At 34.7% G+C, this 21,765-nt stretch overlaps 1 protein-coding gene across 1 annotated transcript in view; it reads left to right on the top strand.

Moving 5' to 3' along the window:
* The window catches only part of LOC138707726 (uncharacterized), a 576,458-nt gene that overhangs the window by 216,081 nt on the left and 338,612 nt on the right, over window positions 1-21,765 (top strand). The window lies entirely within an intron of this gene.

The following is a 21,765-nucleotide window of genomic DNA, read 5'->3' as shown; positions in this document are numbered from 1 at the left end:
GGGCTAAAGCAAGGAGATGCACTACCACCTTTACTTTTTAACTTTTTTCTATAGTATGCTGTTAGGAAAGTTCAGGAAAACAGGAAAGGTTTGGAATTGGACGTGTTAAATCAGCTGCTTGATTATACGGATGACGTGAATATGTTAGGAGAAAATCCACAAACAATTAGGGTAAACACAGAAATTTTACTCGAAGCAAGAGAGGAGATAGATTTGGAAGTAAGCCCTGAAAAACCAAAGTATAGTATTATGTCTCGTGTCTAGAACATAGTACGAAATGGAAATATAAAAATTGGAAATTTATCCTTTGAAAAGGAGGAAAAATTAAAGTACTTTTGAGCAACAGTAACAAATATATATGACACTAGAGAGGAAATTAAACGCAGAATAAATATGGGAAATGCCTGTTATTATTCGTTTGAGAAACTTATATCATCCAGTCCGCTCTCGAAAAATTTGAAAGTTATAATTTATAAAACCGTTGTATTACCGGTTGTTCTGTATGGTTGTGAAACTTGGACTCTCATTTTGAGAGATGAACAGAGGTAAAGAGTGTTCGAGAATAAGGTGCTTAGGATAATATTTGGGACTAAGAGGAATAAAGTTACAGGAGAATGGAGAAAGTTAAACAATGCAGAACTGCAGCATTATATTCTTCACCTAACATAATGAGGAACATTAAATCCAGACGATTGAAATGGACAGGGCATGTAGCACGTATGGGTGAATCTAGAAATGCATAGTTGGAGGACCTGAGGGGATAGGACCTTTGGGTAGGCCAAGGCGTAGATGAGAGGATACTATTAAAATAGATTTGAGGGAGGTGGGATATGCTGGTAAGGTCTGGATTAATCTTGCTCAGGATAGCGGCCAATTGCGGGCTTATATGAGCGCGGCAATGAACCTCCGTGTTCCTTAAAAGCCGTTTTTAAGTAAGTTATATGTATTTCATTATATGTTCATGCCGGACACACTATACGTACCTTATACAATATGTAGAACTGAACATTTTCCTTTCGATATTAGATCTTCATGTTTTCCCGATAAGGGAGATATTTAAAATAATTTAGGGTATACTTTCTATACGTCTTGCGAATATACTGCCGAAAGTGTATTACATTTTCTGTTAAGATTTCAAAACAATTTTTACTACTTTGCTTTAATATTTTCTAACAACTTCTATCTAATACTTCCTTGAACTTTTGAGTGGGCCACTGCTATTTTATTTGAGAAAGTTCGGGATGCTGAATAAAATTACGTGAAGAACACGATCATAAAATGCCTTTCTAAAATGATTTTTAATTTCATACTACAACATTAAATCATTTACAGTGTAAAAGTAGTTGGTATGTGGTTAAGAAAAATATTCGTTTTTTTTATAAGCAAAACAATAATATGTAAATTATAAAGTTATATGTAATCCATATATTTCTAAGTAACACAAAACCAAGCTCTCGTTTTATGTTTCGTATTCGCTTTTGCATTTGTTTATCGAAGAAAGCAGTTCAGAATTATTTGATGTCCAAAGATATTCCAAGAAATGAACACAGGAGTATTTCTTCGCTAAGCGAATCTGTAGACAAAGTACAGCTAAGAGTTTACAGTTAAAACATTTTCTTATTCAATGCATTAACTAAATTAAATAATGGGAATTTATTTTCTTCGTATTCTAAGAAATGAATATTTTGAAGGAAATTTTGTTTACATTGCGTATAAAAAAATAAGGATTACTCTTAAACTCTCTCTTCTCCTCTTAAGACATTTAGCAATATATTTAGCTTCAATTTTGTTGTTTTATTTCGTTTGTCGATTTCTTCTCATCAACATAAACTCTTTAATAAATGTGCTCAAAATCCTTGATTCCACACCTACCTTTGTCTGTGTCTATCTGTGTGTATGTCTGTCTGCCTGCTGTCTACCCATCTCTCTCCCTCTGTCTATCTACCCATCTCTGTTTCTATCTGTCTGCCTGTTTATCTGCAGGTGTCTATGTGTCCGTTTGTTTCTCTGCCTTATCTACTCGCCTAACTCTCAGTCCAGTCGTCCATCCACCTATTTATTTATCTAGCAAATTTTTTATTTCCTTTCTCTTTTCTATTTCTTTGAAACTTGACTTCCATCATTCTTAGCGCAATATCCCATCTCTTTTTTCTTTATTTTTTCTTTTATCTTCTTGTTTCCTGTATCATTAATATCCCTTCTTGTCAGCTTTCTTGTTGTCTCTTTCTTTCCTGTTTATTTATTGGCTCGCAACGCTGTTCTTACTGTCACCCTATATTCATTCATTCATAGTTTTCTGTCCCAATGCGTCTTTCATTGCAAACCCAGCATTTTCCAATCTTTCCTACTTTTCGCCTTCCCCATAGTCTCCGCATAAGGTCCATTTATCACAGTACAGCACAATGGGGAAGTGGAACGTAACTCCGAAAACTCCTCCCATCTCCTTTCCGCTTACACTGCCTTGTGAACAAACGCACAGTAAGCATTTGTATGGATTTCAGGCGACCAGCGAGCTCCGAAAGTTCCTAAAAGCTATGATGCAATCCGTCACTGAGCAATGCTTAAGAGTTTAGGTACAGCTTACAGGAGTATAATTTTGGAAATATGAACTTTTTTCCTCCATTACTGTATTTTGCACAATAATGAAAATTAGTATGTGTACAACACTGTCCTTAAATTATTATCATAACTAAAAAACTGTCCAACATTCTGTGATGAAAATTTTCGTGTGTATTTATTCATGTCATATCTACAATATGATGCACAATCCTTTCTCTACCTTTGATAGATTGCCTTATAAAAAATAAATTCATTTTAAAAAATGGTCAAATATCAATATTTTCTTTTAAGACAAAAATAAAAAAAACATTATTTATTAAAGAATGTAGTTGAAAGAACATGATATTGTAAACATGAGTTTCAGCAATAAAATAAAAGAGAGAGAACATGAAAAGTTAACAAGTTTATGAGTTATGAGGGAAACGCTTCATCACTGCACAGTAAACAGCGACCATTTTGAATTTTGAAAAAAAAAATTAATCGTAAAAATATTTTTTTCATATAGAACAAAGAGAGTGTTTTACACATAGTACCACTTTTAATTATTGTACAAGATACAGTAATGGAGGAAAAAATGTTGAATATTTCCAAAAATTTTGCTATTGTAAGCTATACCTAACCCCTTAACTGCCGGTCTCAGCCGGGAAGGTGGAAGGGGGAGTTAAGAGGAAATCTGTAACGACTCAATTGAGTTAAAATTTCCCTGGCCTGATATATCATAATGTTGATTGCTGTCTATCATCTGCTATATTCTCCTGCCCAGAACTTTTCTCTCGTTCACCATTTTTCAGTACATACTTTAGTAGGCATTTTATTCTTAGATAGTGATTTAGCCAATTTCTTTTCCTCTTCCAGATAAGCTTCAGCATTAGTCTTCCTTCACCCACTCTTTCTGGCACAGCTTCAATTTTAATTGTCTCTCTGTTTCACACGCTCTATTCTTTACCATATTCATGTTCCGAATGCTTCTACTCGCTTCTCTTCACTTCGTTGTAATGTCCATGTTTCTGCCACTTACGATTCCATACTCCACACAAAGCATTTCACTAGCCTCTTCGTTAATCTGTCTTTGTTCTTCCTCTCTCTATATACATAGGCCATGTATGTGTGTATATATATATATATATAGTGATTTTGAGTTATGACATCCATGTGGTTACAAAAAGAAAAAGAAAATATTACTTCAGTTGGTACAAAGGTCATATGCAAGAACTAGGTAACTCAAAATTTGCGTTTTTTAGTTATCTCTGTTACAGCATAGCAAAAATCATACAGAATTTAATGCAAGAACTAGGTAACTGATCGAACGATACCAGCGACATATATTTTCCAATGTAACAAATAGGTAAAAGAAAACGAGACATATTCCTTAGTGCAAGAAATAAGTAAAGAGGCAATAATCTCAAAATAGGAAAAATTGAGTTATCTAGTTCTTGCATTCAGGTGACGATATGTCTTTCCTGTTCCATAATGATATAGAGCAATGGTCGTCAGCACTCGCTGAAATGGGTAGAGTGCGTGGAGGGTAAGGAACTCTGCTCCGTCGTGCACAAGGGATAGAGACACAGCTTACCCGCCAGCAGCGACGATTGCACGCTAGGGTTGTCTTGTCCGCGGGTAAGAGACGCTAGCCCGAGGGTGCAGTGTTTTGATGACCGCTGATGTACAGCGTCACATTTCCAGCCCACCTTAATGTCGTTTGTCCTCATTTCAAACTTTGTTTTTCCTCTATTGATAACTTGCAATTTATGACATGTCCTTTTTACAGCGCAGCATAGATATATGACGGTAGTTTTTCTTTCTTTACATTGTATTCATTTATTCTATTATTCTTCGTATCTTTATTTTTATATTCGTATCTTCGTTCATTATTTTTTGTGTTTTTCTTTTGTTTCACTGCTTTAATGTGATAGTCTCTTCTTTATTTTTCTGTTTATCACTTCGTTCGTCCCCAATATTTTATATTTACATATGACGATTACAGGGGAAAACAATCAAAGTCACATTTCTCTTAAGGGTGATGTCATCATCTAATTCAGTACATTACTGCAAAATTTATTGCTGTTCCTTGTGAAATAATAGGGAAGGATGACTGAACTCGTAGTGGTAGTTCTCCTTTACCAGTTTTGATAAGAAAAACACTAAAGTTTGCAATAATATACTGAAGAAGATGATGACATAACCTTTCAGACATTTATGACTGTTTGTTTTTCCCCTGTACTCTTCATATTATACTTTCCACCTTTAATATTTTTCTTCTTTCTTATTTTCTTGCTTTCAACCTCGATTTCTTCTATATTTTCTGCATTTCGCCATCATTCGTTCTTCTTCTCTATATGTTAAATAGAATTTTCCTTCACTCCGTACACCAGCTTTATTTCTGTTCTTATTCATTCTGCATTTGCACTTTCGTCTTGCTTTAGTCCATTATTTCACGTAACACCACTTCTAGTTGTTAGTGTACGTAAACCGCCATCTTATTGCATCCCAAGTGTGACGTAATATAGCCTTAATGAATGTTCCATCGTGTCCTTTGTACAGTAATGTTACAAACTGTGAGGATCGTAGATACTATATCGGGTGTTTTGTACCAGTACATACTTAGCCTAAATTGCTGCTTTCCAGTTTTTAACCACATACCTACATAGATATGTTATTTTACGACATTTTAGAGGCATATTGAATTATTAATATGCTGTTCTGTTTGGAGGTAATTATTATTGACAAATTTGTCCCTCTTTTTTATTTCTCTTTTTGAATTTCGAAGAAAATATGTTTACTATTAATGATGTCCGATCCCATGTATCGACAATACTGACGTCAAATGACGCTGCGCAACTGTTATCTCTGTAACTCACAAATCCCCTATTTTCAAGCTAATCTATAGAAGGATTTATAGTGAAGAGGTAGTACGTTATGACAATTTTTGTGACAGTTATATACAAAATGGCAGAACATCGACATGCACGACTTTCGTATTTACAGTAGGCAGGGAGACAGAACTCTCATTTTTCTAGGTATCGATGCTAAAAAATATAAGCACTACGCTCCAGCACTATTCCAAAGAACTTAGCGGCGTAAGTAATGAAGATGTCAAGTTAATTATACAGGCTGTTCAGAACTCAACCGAAGAAATTCATCTGGTTATAGAGGGGTTGTAGACAAGCAATTTGATATAAGGAACTCAGGAACAATATCTGAATTATCAGTTAAAGCTGTTTAAATTTGATACTTGTAATCCAGTATTAAAATGATATAGGGGTGTGAAATAATAATAATAATAATAATAATAATAATGTTTTATTTTCGCTGGCAGAGTTAAGGCCATAAGGCCTTCTCTTCCACTCAACCAGCCTTAATCAATACAATACATAAATTTAAATTACAAATATTTTCACTACACTTAAAAGGTTCTCCAGCAATAATCTTCACTACACATTTATTTAAATTTAGATAAATCTATAAGGTAAAGTAGTAACTTAATTTATGAGCTAATTTAATTCAATGAATTATAATTAATTTAATATTTGAGATAGCTAGTAAAATGATGAAAATTAATTTAATATAAGCTTACTAGGACTATGTTACAGGGAGAATATATATATTTCTATTTCTATAATGAGAATATTAATGTAATTGTCATTAGAGGTTTTGTAAATCTATTTAGAGAAATTAAAGATAATAATAATAAGAATGGACAGATGTTAGTTTCATTATAAGTAACAAATATTAATCAGCAATTCATCTGTTAAGTAAGAATTTATGTAATTTTGACAGTATGCCATGGTTTCGCACCATATTAGAGATTGCAGTATTGTGTTTAATATACATTACTTGTATGCACAATTTATGTACTCTACAAGTTAATTGATAAATATAGTGTTACTTGTCCAGAGTAGTGGATAAGCATATATACAGGGTGATTCAGGACCTCTGCAACAAACTATGGGGAACGATAGATCTCGCAATGAGGATCATTTTTCGTAAAACATCCCATGTTCTCCGATACCTCGTGTAGGAGCAACGCGACATCGAAGAAAAGACAGGTTGTAGTGATATTTACAGTTAAAATTAATTATTCGTTTATTTCTCAAAGTACCATTGCTGACAGGTTACAATTGTTCTGTCATTTTGCTGCCCCGTTTGAATGAAACAGCCTTCAGAACACGCTTCCGCTGCTCATGGAGGATGTGAGGGAACATGTGATTCAACATAACGTCCCAACGCACTTCAACCTGGTTGTACGAGCACATCTGAACATCTACGGGGAGCAATGTATAGGGAGAGCCGGACCTATAGCGTGGCCAGCGTGATCACCCAACTTCACGCCCATATTTTTTTTTCTTTTAGGACAAGTGAAGTAATACACCACTCGAGTTGACATCAGAGAGGAACAGACTGTGTCAGTATTAGCTGCTATTGATCAAATTCGACACAGGCCAATAACCACTGCTACAACGGTGTAATGAATGTAATCAAGTTCAGGGTAGACACTTTGAACACCTGTAACTTGTCAGCAAACATACTTGAAAAATAATTAATTTCATAATTGTTAACATCACTAAAACTTTTTTTCGATGTCGCTTAGCTCCTAAACGAGGCATTGGAGAACATGAGTTGTTTTACGAAAGGTGATCCTCATTGCGAGACATATCGAGCCCCAGAGTTTATTGCAGAGGTCCTGAATCACCCTGTATATACATGCAGGGAGAACAGTAACTAATGCCAGTAAACCTGGTGGATGCTTCCTTCAATAAAGAGCAACAAAAAAATAAAATTTTTCTAAGTTTTGAATAGTTTTTGAGATAAACGTGCATTTTAAAATACATTAATTATGAGATCGTGTAACGCTGCAATGAGCAGGGAGTACACATTAAGTTGTGATGCTTTGAACAGCCTCCTCACCTGGCTTCTTGAAGGTCGTGGCCATGTGCATTGTTTTTAAAATCGTACAAATATATGAAGATGATATAGGAAAAACACGGCTAATTCCGCAGTAGTGCATATATGATTTTACTGCTGCTTTACAATAGCGTGAACGTAACAACGTGCCAACAGGAGGCATATCTTCTGCAGTGTTATAGAAAAAATCGAGGGTATTTGTCGACACCTCTGTCGGCAATACAGTAAAACATCGAAAGTTGGCTCTTTTTCGTGTTTTGCTACACAGCTGTGAAGAAAGTGAGCATTGTTACATATAAATTGTTCCTTTCAGTTACTTTCATAATGTATTTCATAATTATTTACTACTGCGGAATTAGCCAAGTCCTAATGCTGATTTATCCGCACTGTTGCGGAATTACACGAGTTGTTCTTTTTCAACTATAATGTATGTACAACTAAATATCTTTACATTTTTATAGGTCTCTTTATCTCATTTGGTAATGAAAGGGTTCGTCCATGTCTACATATCTTGAGAATATTTTTCAATAAACATTTTGATAAAAATATGATAGATTTACTTCTTAATATAGCAGAATTAGCCGAGTCACACTACCGTTAAATTTTTGTGTTTAAACTTTGCTAGATTACGGAGAATGAACAATGCTCATTTTACGTTAAAGAAAATCTTGTAGAGTAAACATTGGTAATTTCGTGATAATTTCATGAAAACTAATTTAAAATGCAAATGTGTAAATATATCCTTATTCCGATTTTTTCATCTAAAAGACGATAACTTGCTGTACAAATCTGGAGACATAAAAGATTGGATCCGTTCTTGAATATGTGCCAAAACCCACTTTTACAACTTAAGCTGAAAGTTGGGTTATTTCGTGATAACCTTGGTAATTTCGTGATATTACATTGATAATTTCGTGAGAGGTAGAAGTATTGTGGAAAAATTCATTAAAGTCAAATGAAATTCTCATTTATTGTTACAAGACTTCAAACATAGTAATTCCGTCTAATATTCATAGCAAGAAAACATAGAAATACATATCAACACATAATAAGAATGAAATAAAAGTAAAAATTGAAATTGACAAGGGTTCTTCTTTGCCCTGAAAGCGTGAACAATTATATTACGGACTTTACTATAGCCTATATTACGAGGGTAACTCCAAAAATAATGCATAACATTTGTTAAAAATTATATTTTTATCCTATAGCTTTGCTATTTTCACAGAATGTAGATGCAACCTTAAGGAACAAAATGTCACTTTTCCACATAATCCCTGTCCCTTTCAACTGCCTTACGTAACCTAGGAACGAGGGCCTGTAGACCAGCACGGTAAAAGTCTGGACCAACACGTCTGAGTCACTCTTGAGCAGCGTGCACAAGGGAGTCATCATCTAACCTCGTTTAGCGAAGGGATCCTTCAGTTTACCAAAGAGATGGTAATCGCACGGTGCCAGTTCAGGACTGTAAGGCGGATGTTTCAGTGTTGTCTATCCGAATTTTCTGATCTGGTCTGTGGTCTTGTGACTGACATATGGCTGTGCGTTGTCGTGCAATAGCAGAAAATCCTGCTTCTCCCGATGTCGTCGAACACGACTCAGTCGGGCTTGAAGTTTCTTGAGAGTTGCAACATACCCGTCAGAATTAATGGTGGTTCCGTGTGGCATGATGTCCACAAGCAAGAGTCCTTCTGAATCGAAAAACACAGTTGTCATAACTTTTCCTGCCGGAGGTGTACTTTTGAATTTATATTTCTTTGGTGAATTTGCATGATGCCACTCCATTGTCTGCCTCTGTCTCCGGTCCAAAATGGTGGAGCCATGTTCCGTCTTCTGTCACAATTCTTGCAAGTAAGTCATCTAGCACTTATCATTGACACTTAGCATGATAACAAATAACATAGAAGCTACACTGAACCCATTACGTCTCCGTTTTCTTTTTTGTTATTACATCTTGTCTTCAGATTTCTAAAATTCCTATTGTAATACGTTTTATACTATTTAAAAAATTGTAACACTTAATGCTCAACAGAATTTCGCCTCAAACAGCTAAGATTTCTATCAGTAAAGCTAAGCCTATATGGCGACTACAGATGTATCTAAAATTCCAAAAACATTTCCTAAAATTTCATGAAGATACAATAAATCTTTGTACCAAATATCATATGCTTACCTTTAGTAATAATCCTGTAATGTATTTACAAACATCCACAAAATTTGTACGCCTGAGAAGTCGACGCAAACTTGCTCTCTCCAAACATGAAAGCTCACTGAAGCAACTACAATAGTCACACAAAGCTTAGCTGTATGTTTCTGGAAACTGGACAACATATGCAATCTTTTGGCGGAAATTTGGATCTCGTAACCCCATTGGTTAGTTCACAAAAGACCAAAGAAAAAGTATCACGAAATAACCGCTACCACGAAATTACCACTGTTTACCCTAGTATTCAAAATAAACTCTACAACCTAATTTTAATCAAAATTTAAATATCTTAGGGAAACAGTAACAAATATAAATGACACTCGAGAGGAAATTAAACGCAGAATATATGGGAAATGTCGGTCAAGAAGTTTTGTCATTCAGTCTGCTTTTAAAAATGCCGGAAGTTAGAATTTATAAAACAGTTATATTACCGGTTGTTCTATACGATTGTGAAAATTGAACTCTCACTTTGAGAGAGTAACAGAGATTAAGATTACAGATCTAGCTTTCAGGTAAAGTTCCCTGTGAAGCAGACTTGAATAATTTTAAGGGAAAAATTGTTATAATGGCAGTTGACTTAATATATGTCCACATATATGTCGAACTTGGAGTCAGGCCACAAATGGAAAAACACTAGAGGAGGGGGGGTTCGATCCGGTGCTGTGGATTGAACTCCAGTGTAGCTCAGTGGTTAGAGTACTTGAAATGTAGAACCAAGGACCCTGGTTCGTTCCCCGGCGCCGGAGTGAATTTTCCTCCTCTAATAATCATTGTTATCATAACAGATAATATATTCTGTGGGGCATAAAATTAATCTTTACGTACAGTAAATATGTCAAACGATCAGTGACCGCATTACACTAAAAATTATTTTCAAATAAATATTTGAGACCTTTGGCACAACAGTTCCTCAGAAATGGGACAACAATGTAGCAGTTTAACATTGTTTATATTGGGTCTTTAGGTCCCATTAAAATAACATTTTGAGAGCCCTTATCCTCTTCTGTAATTCCACCGTAGGGGCAGTGATTTTCCATTCCAAGTATCTCGACCTCAGAAATAGAATTCGATACTGAGAGACTAGCAGAGCTTACAAACGTCTAATTGACTGACCATTTAGTGGCATTAGGAACCAACTGAACAACATAAGTGCGTCTTGAAGGGTCTCTGTTGAGCTCTCTAGTAATTAGAATGTAACGGAAAGCCTTAGAAACAGATACAACAGTTTTCCGCCGTTCCTGAGAGTCCTCTAATAATGTGGGCAACAGATCCAGTTTTGCGAGTGTACGCTGAATTCTTTATTAAAATCATATGAAAAGTTCGGCTTTAAACACGCTGGGGAAATATGTGTTTCATATTGAAATGTAGAGCCCCAAAATGCGATACGTGGAGCGTGACGTTTTTCATACACTGCACCAGATTATGATATAACGTTTATTAGTTATTATTAATTATTTCGTTAGCAATGTAGTATGTAGACTTTAAAATATGTGTACATGTATATATGTATACCTTTTCCCTCTAGCTACAATTTTTAATCATTAGGGTTGGAAGGAAGGAGAATTTTCAATAATTAGGACTCCATATCGGTAGCCGTAGCAATTTTTTCCTACATAATTCAGTTCCCATTAACAAGCAATGTTTACTCACCTCCAGAAAATAGAGTAACAAATTTTATCTCCTATTCTCAGTCCGATCCCACTGCTTGTTCTACTTTCGACAAGATAATTTGGCGTATGTTAGGACGAAGGTAACGAAGTGATAACACATAAACCAAAGATTGCAATAAATAATAATTGTAATGCCCTACAGGCGAATTACACAAATCCAAATAAAAGCCTTATGAAAAACATTATTCTAAAATTAAAGAACGAAAGTAATGAAAGGCAAAGGATAATATGGCAGAAGAGCAAAACGGGGATAAAATATTGATGGTAAGGAAATAAAAATATAAATAAAGAAATATAAAGAATGATTCACGAGGAGGGACCGCCACTTACGGAGTATATTCCCGAAGAAATTTTGTTCAAAAAAGTCATATAAACATTTATCTTATTCTCAATATTTTCACAGTTACATTAATTTGAATTTATTAAAATAATGCCCATTTTCTTTATTTTTAAGGATAAAAGAATATTGCAATTAGAAAATGAAGTATTTGAAGTTTACTTTCTTTAGTTAGCTATAGTCCGTCCCAGGAATCTGTGGAGTAGGAAGACGAAACAAAACCTCTGCGCAAATGGTATGTGGGAGGGGCAGGGCCAATGACTGCTCTGCGGGGGAGGCATCGCTTAAACGAAGCGTGCAGGAGGGGATAATTTCTATCTGAACTCTACTCTACCTTCTACCACGAGCATTTTGCCCCTTAGCGGGCTCGAGCTGATGCTACCCGCAATACACTCCGGCACAGATAGATTCCGCCCCTTATGCGCGAAGTTACTCCAAAGATTCCTGGGACGGACCATAGTATTCTGAAGCTAAAAATGTGTTCTTAATTCCATAGTTGCTTTGTAGAGATTTTTTTTCTCAATTTTTAACTACAAAATAACATTTCTCTTACGCACTTATCACATCAATTGTTACAAATCACGTCATTCCTGTAAACTTTTTAAGACTATATATTAGGAAGCAAGACTGAACTGTAAAGAATAAAGTAGCTAGAATTCATGTGATCTGTAACAATTAGCAAATAAAGGAGCTAGAAAGAGGGCAAAGGGAAGAATTATGGTGAAGCTAGGTGAGAACATAGATTTCATAATGTATTCGTTTACCTTAGAAGAGGAGACAGACGAAGTTACAATGCAAATTCTGTTCGGAATAAAAGTAGTTCTTAAAAAGTTAAACAATATAATAATAAGCTATCGATCATGGTGGTACAGTAGTTACCGATCCGATCTTATGTTTTGGATGTATAGGGTTCGATTCCAAGCTCCGTCTATCCTAGTGTGGCTTTTTGTGGTTTCCAAAGTTTCTACAGGCGAATGCTGGGATATATCAATTCTTCCCTATCCCGTAGCCCTTCACTGTTACATACTTCTATAGTGTTAGCAAACCAACTTCCGTAACATACCTGCAATCTGTCCGGAGAGTACCGCGGCTGTTTCCCGTGGACAATATATAATTTTGGCGAAGAAAACAATAAGTGAAAACGCTCTATAAAAACAATAACATTAATTTCGTCATGTCTTCCACCTTGGCTGGTAGAGACGACGCATTATCGGTGTGATACTTTCTTTAGAATATCCAAGTAAAACCGAATGTGTTTAAAGCAATTTTTTTTATTTGTACAAACCCAGAAACAAAAAATTGGAATTTTGTTTCCGGGTCTGTACTACTGCCTTCATGACGCAAAAGAATGTGCAGTGCATGTTACAACAATAAAAAAAATGAATACGTATTAAATGAGTGAATGTATGCATGTACGTATGTGTGTACGTATGTATGTGTGTATGTATGTATGTATGTATGTATGTATGTATGTATGTATGTATGTATGTATGCATGCATATATATAATGGAAGTTACTAAAAATGTGAAATGGAGAAACAAATACGAAATTGTGTTATATGCGAACTGAGACGTGTTATATTCTCGCGGAAGCCTTCCAAATTACTACGCACTGATACTCTCTTTCCCGGGAATGTATTAGTTTTGTAGTTAGAAGCTGAACTGTTGATCATTATTGAGTTCTCGAGGAAAGTGAAAATTTTGGCGGTACGTTCTTTCCTAGAATATATATTGTTATTCCTCAGTGTTAGAAATAGTAATGATATATATTCTTCAAGACAAATAATCTACTTTATAGCAATATATGTTTAATTGATTTCGTTTTTAAATTATGACAAGTTTTGAGGTTATTACTTACAACATGTGTCACAAATATGAAATACTAGTATTATTAATATTCCATATTTATACCCTGATTTTCTATATAGTTACTAGTGTTGGCAACTGTAGCAGGAGGGAAAACCTCACCTTCCAACAAACTTAGAGACTGTGGAATGAAAAGGCAATGCAAGGAGGCATGAAACATATTCGAGAAAAGATATGAGAGATGATTGATCTGGATTCTGTATGAGGATTGGGTAAACGCTTTCTAATGAAGTTGCTCCGTGCTTGTTCTGTGCTTTCCTTAGTATTGGAAATTCTGACTTTGAAATTTTGTTAACTTTGTAACTTTATAGGCCTAATAGTTTTCCATATTTTATCTCAAATTTTATGAAACAAATATGTTGGATTTGGAGGAGACGATTTTTTCAAACAATTCATAACGTCTTAGGAACTTCTAAGTCCGGTGTCCATACACAGGGACTGTGACAAAATAAACAGGACGTTCAGTATTCAAGACATGTACGTTCGAAAAAGAAAAATGATATTCCATATTTGTAACACATTTTTGTGTTTGCGTGCTTCTATATGTGTGATTTAACATTATAAATAAATTATATATGAAAATATAAACTTAATCAGGGGGGTATGTTTAGAAATTAGTATGCTTTGACAATTTGAAAAACAAGAGATCATCAGGCTTTCACTTAGTAACCGTAAATGTTAAAACAATATTCTACAATAACCTTTTTTGTGCGCAAAATAATATCTGATAAAGAAAACTCGGGTTGTCACTAAAGACAAATAAGTTTACCTTCAAATGACCTTGAGATCTTCCACTAAATAAAAAGTAGTTATTGTTTTCTTCATACTTCAAATGAAGAAACGTTTCTTCAAAATTGTATTCTCGCCAACGCATTGCCTTTTACATAAACAGCTTGACAGTTCAAAAAGCGTCCCATGTAACGAAAGCAAATTTTGTTCTCGTTGGTCGAATGATTTTCAGGCTCGTCATTATAAGCCATAATATATTGTAGTCTGTGCTGATTATTTTGAACTAAAAATAGGCAAGGATAATCGAAAAACTTTTGGAAAATCATTCCAATCGATCTGCTAGTGAATGAGTTGAGGCTCAGTTTCAAACTGTCAAATTCTGTTGCCAATGCTAATCTATGTATGATAATGTGTGACAGAGAAGAATGGGCGTGGTTTTTAGTAGAAAGCTTGCACAGGAAATGTCTTTGAGGTTTAATGCATGTGTGAGTAAAATTTCAAAATGGATTTGTCAGACGTGAGCAGGGTCAGGACTGGATTATTCTGACTGACATCGGGTTTGAGCTCCAGCGTTACGTGGGGTGACGATTTTTTTCGAGTGTGCTACAAATGTATTTCGTTTCGAATATTTGGATTTTACTTATAGGAAAATAACATAAAAATTAAAGAAAAAGTAGTTTATAAATCAGTGTCACTAACAAATGGATAATAATAATAATAATAATAATAATAATAATAATAATAATAATAATAATAATAATAATAATAATAATAATAAATGGAAAATATTTTTTGCCTTTAATTTTGAAATTGAAACAGAATTATTATATTCTGAAGCCACAGCCATAGTTCTCAAATTAAGCTACTAGGCTGTTCACTACATCATATATTGAGTGAGGAGATTGTAGATAAACCGCAGCACGGTAACCCGGCTCTCGTCCGAGCCGCTTGCAGGATAAGTTCATGCAGAGAGCATGTCGTCAGTCTTACGGTTACGAATTCATTCAAATTTTTAGTTCCCTCCTGCCAGATAATTGGAGTGATAGTTCTGCATTGATTTCTGAGGAAACTATGAATTTTCCACCTACATGGCATTACAATTTTTTTGTTACATACAGCATGAGCGATCAGCTCTGAAAATTTGCAGGATTATTTCACTTCCACTCTATGTGCATTTAAAATAGCTCTGTAACAATAAATTTATTGACTGTATCAATGTAATGCTGAGGAAATGGAAGTTGATTATTTCTGAGTTTATTAAATTATGGTTTATTTAACGACGCTCGCAACTGCAGAGGTTATGTCAGCTTGCCGTTATGCCGGAAGTTTGTCCCGCAGGAGTTCTTTTACATGCCAGTAAATCTACTGACATGAGCCTGTCGCATTTAAACACACTGAAATGCCATCAACCTGGGTCAGGATCGAACCCGCATCCTCGAGAAAAGAAGGCCAGCGCTATACCGACTACGCTACCGAGGCCGACCTGAGTTTATTACTAATTAGATTATAGTGTTGCTAATTGATTTGTGGAAACAATTGGAAATCATTAGTGGCAAGTCAAAGATAATAATATTAATTCAACAAATTTGCAGTGATAGATGGTTTGGTTCTGATTAGTTGAAATTCAGTAAGTTCTTATACTACATTTGTGGATCAGCACAGAAACTAAACAGTAATATCACAGTCTAGTATATACAGTCACGAAGCTTGAGTTGTGAGGGTGCTATGAACAATAGACTGTGCCGGTACTATATCGCGTTGTCTGTAATGAGGCGATATTAGCGATCCTAGTGGTTAGCAACTATCTATGGATGCATATTTACTAGGTATTGAGCTTCGTGACTGCATATACTAGACTGTGGTACTATGAAAGTGGCACTAAACATTCTGGGGTGATATATTCTAAACAACATGCATTTACTTATGAACATGCCACAAACTAGACTTTTTACTACTAATGGTTTCCAAGTAACATATCTCTAAACGTGGATACTGGCGATGCATGTGACGTCACACTGCCGCGACGCATCGTAGTGAGTCCATTCATGCTTTAGTTAATCACGTTACATTCACTATAATTCATGTCAAAATCTCAAAAACACCTTTTCTTTTCACAAAAAAAAGAGTTAAGCAGCTGCTATTTTACACAATGCAAGCCATGGGTGTGGCTGTGTGACGTCAGCACCAGTGGTGTACAACATTCATTCGAATGTGGGTCATTTGCAGAATTTGTATAACAAATGACGTCCATCAATTCATACCCTTCCCATTATTGCATTTATAACGATAGAGTTATAAATTCATAAAAGTAAGTAGTTGAATACTAATGTAGTAAACATCACAAGAATTATTTCCTTCATGTGAAATATTTCACGAGAATGAAATGAAATTCTTAAAATTCTTATAGTAACAGTTAAAATGCCGTGTCCATACTAGTTAAGTATTTAAAATAGAGTATGATTATGTCCAGATAAAGGTTTGTTTAATAATATAATTGAGAAAAAAATTAAAGCAACATTTGATATTATTAAAACTTCTTCATTTATGTCTGAGTTTATATTTCCTTAAATACGATTGCATAATTATTCTAGTCCAGTGAATCAATCAGGTCTGTTACACCATTCTGTTCCTATGGGTACACAGTTGAAAAAGAAATCCCACAGATGTCAGCACAAGCCAGGATGATGCACAAATAGCCATCTTGATTATACTCCTATGTTCACAGATTTTGATTTGGCGAGTTTGTATGTCATACTCTTGCTTTGTGTTTTATTCTAAGCGTGCATTTTTACTCTGTCAGACCTCTTTGTGTTGTTCTTTCCACAAATAACAACATATAAAGTCAAGATCAAGAGGACATAATAGTACACGTGTGCAGTAGTTAAGTTGCTATTTTGAAGATTTTTAAGCAAAAAAATTAGATTAGCACATGCTTATGTTTGCTGTTATCTGTCAGATCTGTTACTCTATATCATGTCTGTTACATCATTCAAAATAGTGCCTTAATTTTTTTTCTAATTAACTATGATTAAAGAAACTAAGGCTCAAATACTTTCGCCTTAAAGGCAATCTACTAAGACAATTGTTACTGAAAGAATGGTTTTCTGTTGGTTACTGAAGAAGTTATTATGTTTATAATAGGTAACATATCTGATATTAAAATATTCGTTCAATTTTTATCTGAAATTAGTTCTGTTATTATTCTAACACCTATCCACTGTTTAAAGAATATGTGATATAAAAACTAAAGGAATTCTATTTCTATAAAATATCCATTGTTTTGTCCTGTAACACACCTGACATTTGGTCGTGCCATAAAAGATCCATTGATACTTGTAGAGAATGCTGTAAAGCAAGGTGAGTGTACCGTGGCTTATTACTATGGCAGAGACATTGCACTATATAATACATGCAGAATATGCACTAGCTAGTACTTCAATTTTGACGTTCTCAGTCGTCCTTTTTGTTATACAAATTTTGCAAATGACCCATCTACTTTGAGAGCAATTTGACATTTTCAGCTGAGGTTTTCAATGTTGTCGTCAGTTCCCTGTTGTCTGCAACATATGAAAAAGTATTTATTTTTTGTTGAACACCCCTTTAAATGCTCTTTCCTTTTGAAAAAAAAATTAGAAGGAAAGGTAAGCGGGAAGTTATTATTATGAAATGAATACCTGGAAAATAATGAGAAAATATTGATTGTATAAAAGTAATAATAAAAATTTAGTCATCGATAAAAGACAAAAATTGTTATGGAAGTTAATAGAAAGTATGTGGGAGAGAGAGCAAAACTTATAAGAACGAATGGCATAAAGATCTGGATTTAAAAATATGAGGGAATAGCTTACAGGAGGAGAGATAGAAATGTTTTCAAGTTTCTGTTCTTCTTTTAATTCACAGCGAGAAATAAAGGGCTTCGTGAAAGTTTCAGAGACATTATCCTTCAAAACAAAGAAATCAGATGTGCCATTGAGAAGTGAAACTATTGTAAGGCAAGAAGCGTATCTGCTTTGTTAGCCCTCGGCTCCTGGCGTGGTGGTTGCTACACCTGGAAACGCTTATTAGCCGAAGACGTTGGAACACAAACACTCTCTTCGTTTTGATATTGAAAACCCTCATCTCTGTCTGATTCTCCTTCCTTTCTATCAAGTAAAATGCTTTGATTACTCCTTATATTCTTAACCACTGCCTTGTTTACAGACTTCTCTACATCAGCTCTCCAGAAGCTCTGGCACAAAAAGGATTTGAATTATGGTTAAATGTTTCTCTTGCGTCTACTAATTCCCAAAACCCTCTAATTAAATTTACGTTGTTTCCTTCATTTTGCTCTCTCATTGTACGAAATATACAGAAGGCTTTATCATCCTGCAAAAAATCATATTCATTATTTAATATAAATGAAAGTTCCTAGGAACGCTGATATCGAAAAAGCGGTTTCTGGCATAGCATCTCTGTGTACCGTTTTTTCCTCCCAACTCCTCTAATGATCCCTTTCGTTTACAAAGCTCCAAGGCTAATTTAAGCTGTAAGTACACACGTCGATTATTACCTTTTTTATGCAAACAAACATTTGTTTATTAACTGCCTCCTACTTACACAAATGTATTAAAGTAAATAATTTCGTAAAAAAGCGACCGTGCTCGAATGATATGCCCTGAACATAGCAATTCCTTTTCTTGTAGTACGCGGCATTAAAACGCTTTCAGTGTAAATGGAGAGTTGTCAAACAGATCGGCCTTTTCATTCCCTAACGATATTTTTCTTCGAGTTTGGGGATAACGTCATTCTCTGAAAGTCCTTACTAGAGATGGAAGTTCAGACACCAAATCGATGAAGTTAACTACGTCGTGTAATATACAAATCGTGGTGTTTATATTAACTGAGGGAATTCTACAGAGTGTGCTGTGCTTGAATCAAAACATTGTTCGGTATAGTCAGGTAACTAAAACTCATGGAGTATAACACATTTAGGAAAATGCCTTCCCTCATTATTTTCTTTATAGAAAATGATGATACATTTTAAACAAAAATGAATTATGTACTTCAAGTGCTACTAATTTTGTTGCAGTTTACAACTATGTACATTCGTAAATTGTCAAATATAAACCTGATTCGATTGTCACTCAAATAAGGAAAGGTTCTTTCGAAATTGCACTGATATTGCTGCGATATTTACAAATAGTTATACAGAGTGTTTAAAAAAGTATCCAATATTTTAAGAGGTGCTAGTATGCATCAAAACAAGAAAATAATGTATAATAAACATGGGTCCTACAACACATGCTTTCTGAGATCTGAACACTTGTTCAATGTCACGTCCATTCATGGCAATGCATTCTTCTGCCCTTTTGGCGTAAGGAATTAGGCATTCTTTGAAATTTGTTGTTAATACGTTAATGAGAAAGTCCTGATAACGAGCCCCAGTTAATCTCTGTGTAGTACGTAAGGCCCTATTAATCTATCACCAAGAACGCCTGCCCATACGTTGATTGAGAATCGGGTCTGATGCCTTGTTTCTTCAATTGAATGGCAATTTTCATCAGCCTCCTATACATGCTGATTACAAAAATTCACAACACCATCTCTGCTGAACCTCGCTCATATCCGCAACCAAACTTTTCTTTCGGTATTCCTTGCGACGTATCAGTATTCCATGCCAGAGGTGTCAACTACTGTATGATTATCCGATTGTTTGCTGTATTGTAAGACAGAGGAATGCATTGCCATGAATGGACGTCACATTGAGCATCTCCTATGAACAAGTGTTCAGATCTCAGAAAGTGTGTGTCGTAGGACCCATGTTTATTAGACATTATTATCTTGTTTCAATGCACACTATCACTTCCTAAAATATTGGATAATTTTTAACACCCTGTATTTATTATAATGTGCATTATCTTGTGCCTGTTCACTATTCAATCCATATTGCACTTCACAGAGTTTCCAATATGCAAAACGTTTTTCAACAACACACTTCAGTTTTCTCTTAACCATTTTATTGCTATCAACAGATGATCGTATAGAATTTTGAAGTTATTTCTTAACACGAGAATATTACATACGCATGGTTGTTGGAGTCGGCAATTTTCTAGACGTACACATTTCAATGAAGTGTTTAAAATGAGGATTCTCAAGTTTATGAAACGGATTATTCGCACATACCATCATCAGACACGAGTCATAATAAAAAGTGGACTGATAAGAAATCGAGTCACTAAACAAATTCAGATGTTCGATGTGTGTTTTATAGTCACTATGCTTTTCTAAATCATGACGCTTATTAACTTAGAGTTTACTACTTGTTATAGTTTTCTCCTTGATTGAAAAATAATCATCTCCTCATTAGGTATGAAGGTAACTGGGGATATGACCGTCACATAAAAATACAATCCTCCCTTGCTCTTCTTCTCTTCGCTTTTTTTTCTCTCTGTTTTCCTCTTTTTCTCTATTTCCTCTCATTTTTTCTTTTCCTTGTCACACTTTTATTCCCCATGTTCTCCTATCTCCTTCCTTCTTCTTATATCCCCTTTGTTTCACTTCATGTTCTACTACGTAAAAATATGCAGCATAGTGAAGTAATGCACCCAATCGATATGTGATCGCACCCACACGTAGTTCTAAGTAAAAATATATTACATAGTTATGCTATGCACTTGTCGATTTTTTTTTCGAGTTTTTGTTTCTCAACTGTTAGAACAATGTAGATAATGCTTGCAGAATGTAAGCCTCATCTCGCCAAATATAATTCGCTATTCCTAATTCTTAGACGAGAAATAAACTTGTAGTTGATAGAGTTCAATGAAATATTTGAATAAAAATAAACTAGGCGATTAACAAATATTAGCCAACAATCGTCTAAAAAGGATTCTCTCTCCAATACCTGCACCGCCATATTTATTAGTATTATTATTATTATTATTATTATTATTATTATTATTATTATTATTATTCGTCCACACCTGCGGAGTAACGGTCAGCGCGTCTGGCCGCGAAACCAGGTGGCCCGGGTTCGAATCCCGGTCGGAGCAAGTTACCTGGTTGAGGTTTTTTCCGGGATTTTCCCTGAACCCAATACGAGAAAATGCTGGGTAACTTTTGGTGCTGGACCCTGGACTCATTTCACCGGCATTATCACCTTCATTTCATTCCGACGCTAAATAACCTAGATGTTGATACAGCTTCGTAAAATAACGCAATAAAATAAAAAAATAAATTATTATTTATTTATTTAATTATTTACTTATTTATTTATTTATTTATTTATTTATTTATTTAAATATACAGAATATGATTACAAGAATAGAAATAGAAGTAAAATAATACAATCAATATAAAAAAGAGGATACAGTAATATTAACAAAATTTGAGGACCGAATGAGCAGCGCTCGTGTTCGATCGCAGTTGAGATATATTATCAATAGGCCTATAAGAGAATATACAAAAAGAAATAAAATAGGAAGTAAAATTAAAATTACAGCTACAGTGAAATTATATAATAT

This window comes from Periplaneta americana, chromosome 10 (assembly GCF_040183065.1).
Source record: "Periplaneta americana isolate PAMFEO1 chromosome 10, P.americana_PAMFEO1_priV1, whole genome shotgun sequence".
Lineage (NCBI taxonomy): Eukaryota > Metazoa > Arthropoda > Insecta > Blattodea > Blattidae > Periplaneta > Periplaneta americana.
This window is presented reverse-complemented; position numbering and strand designations above follow the sequence as displayed.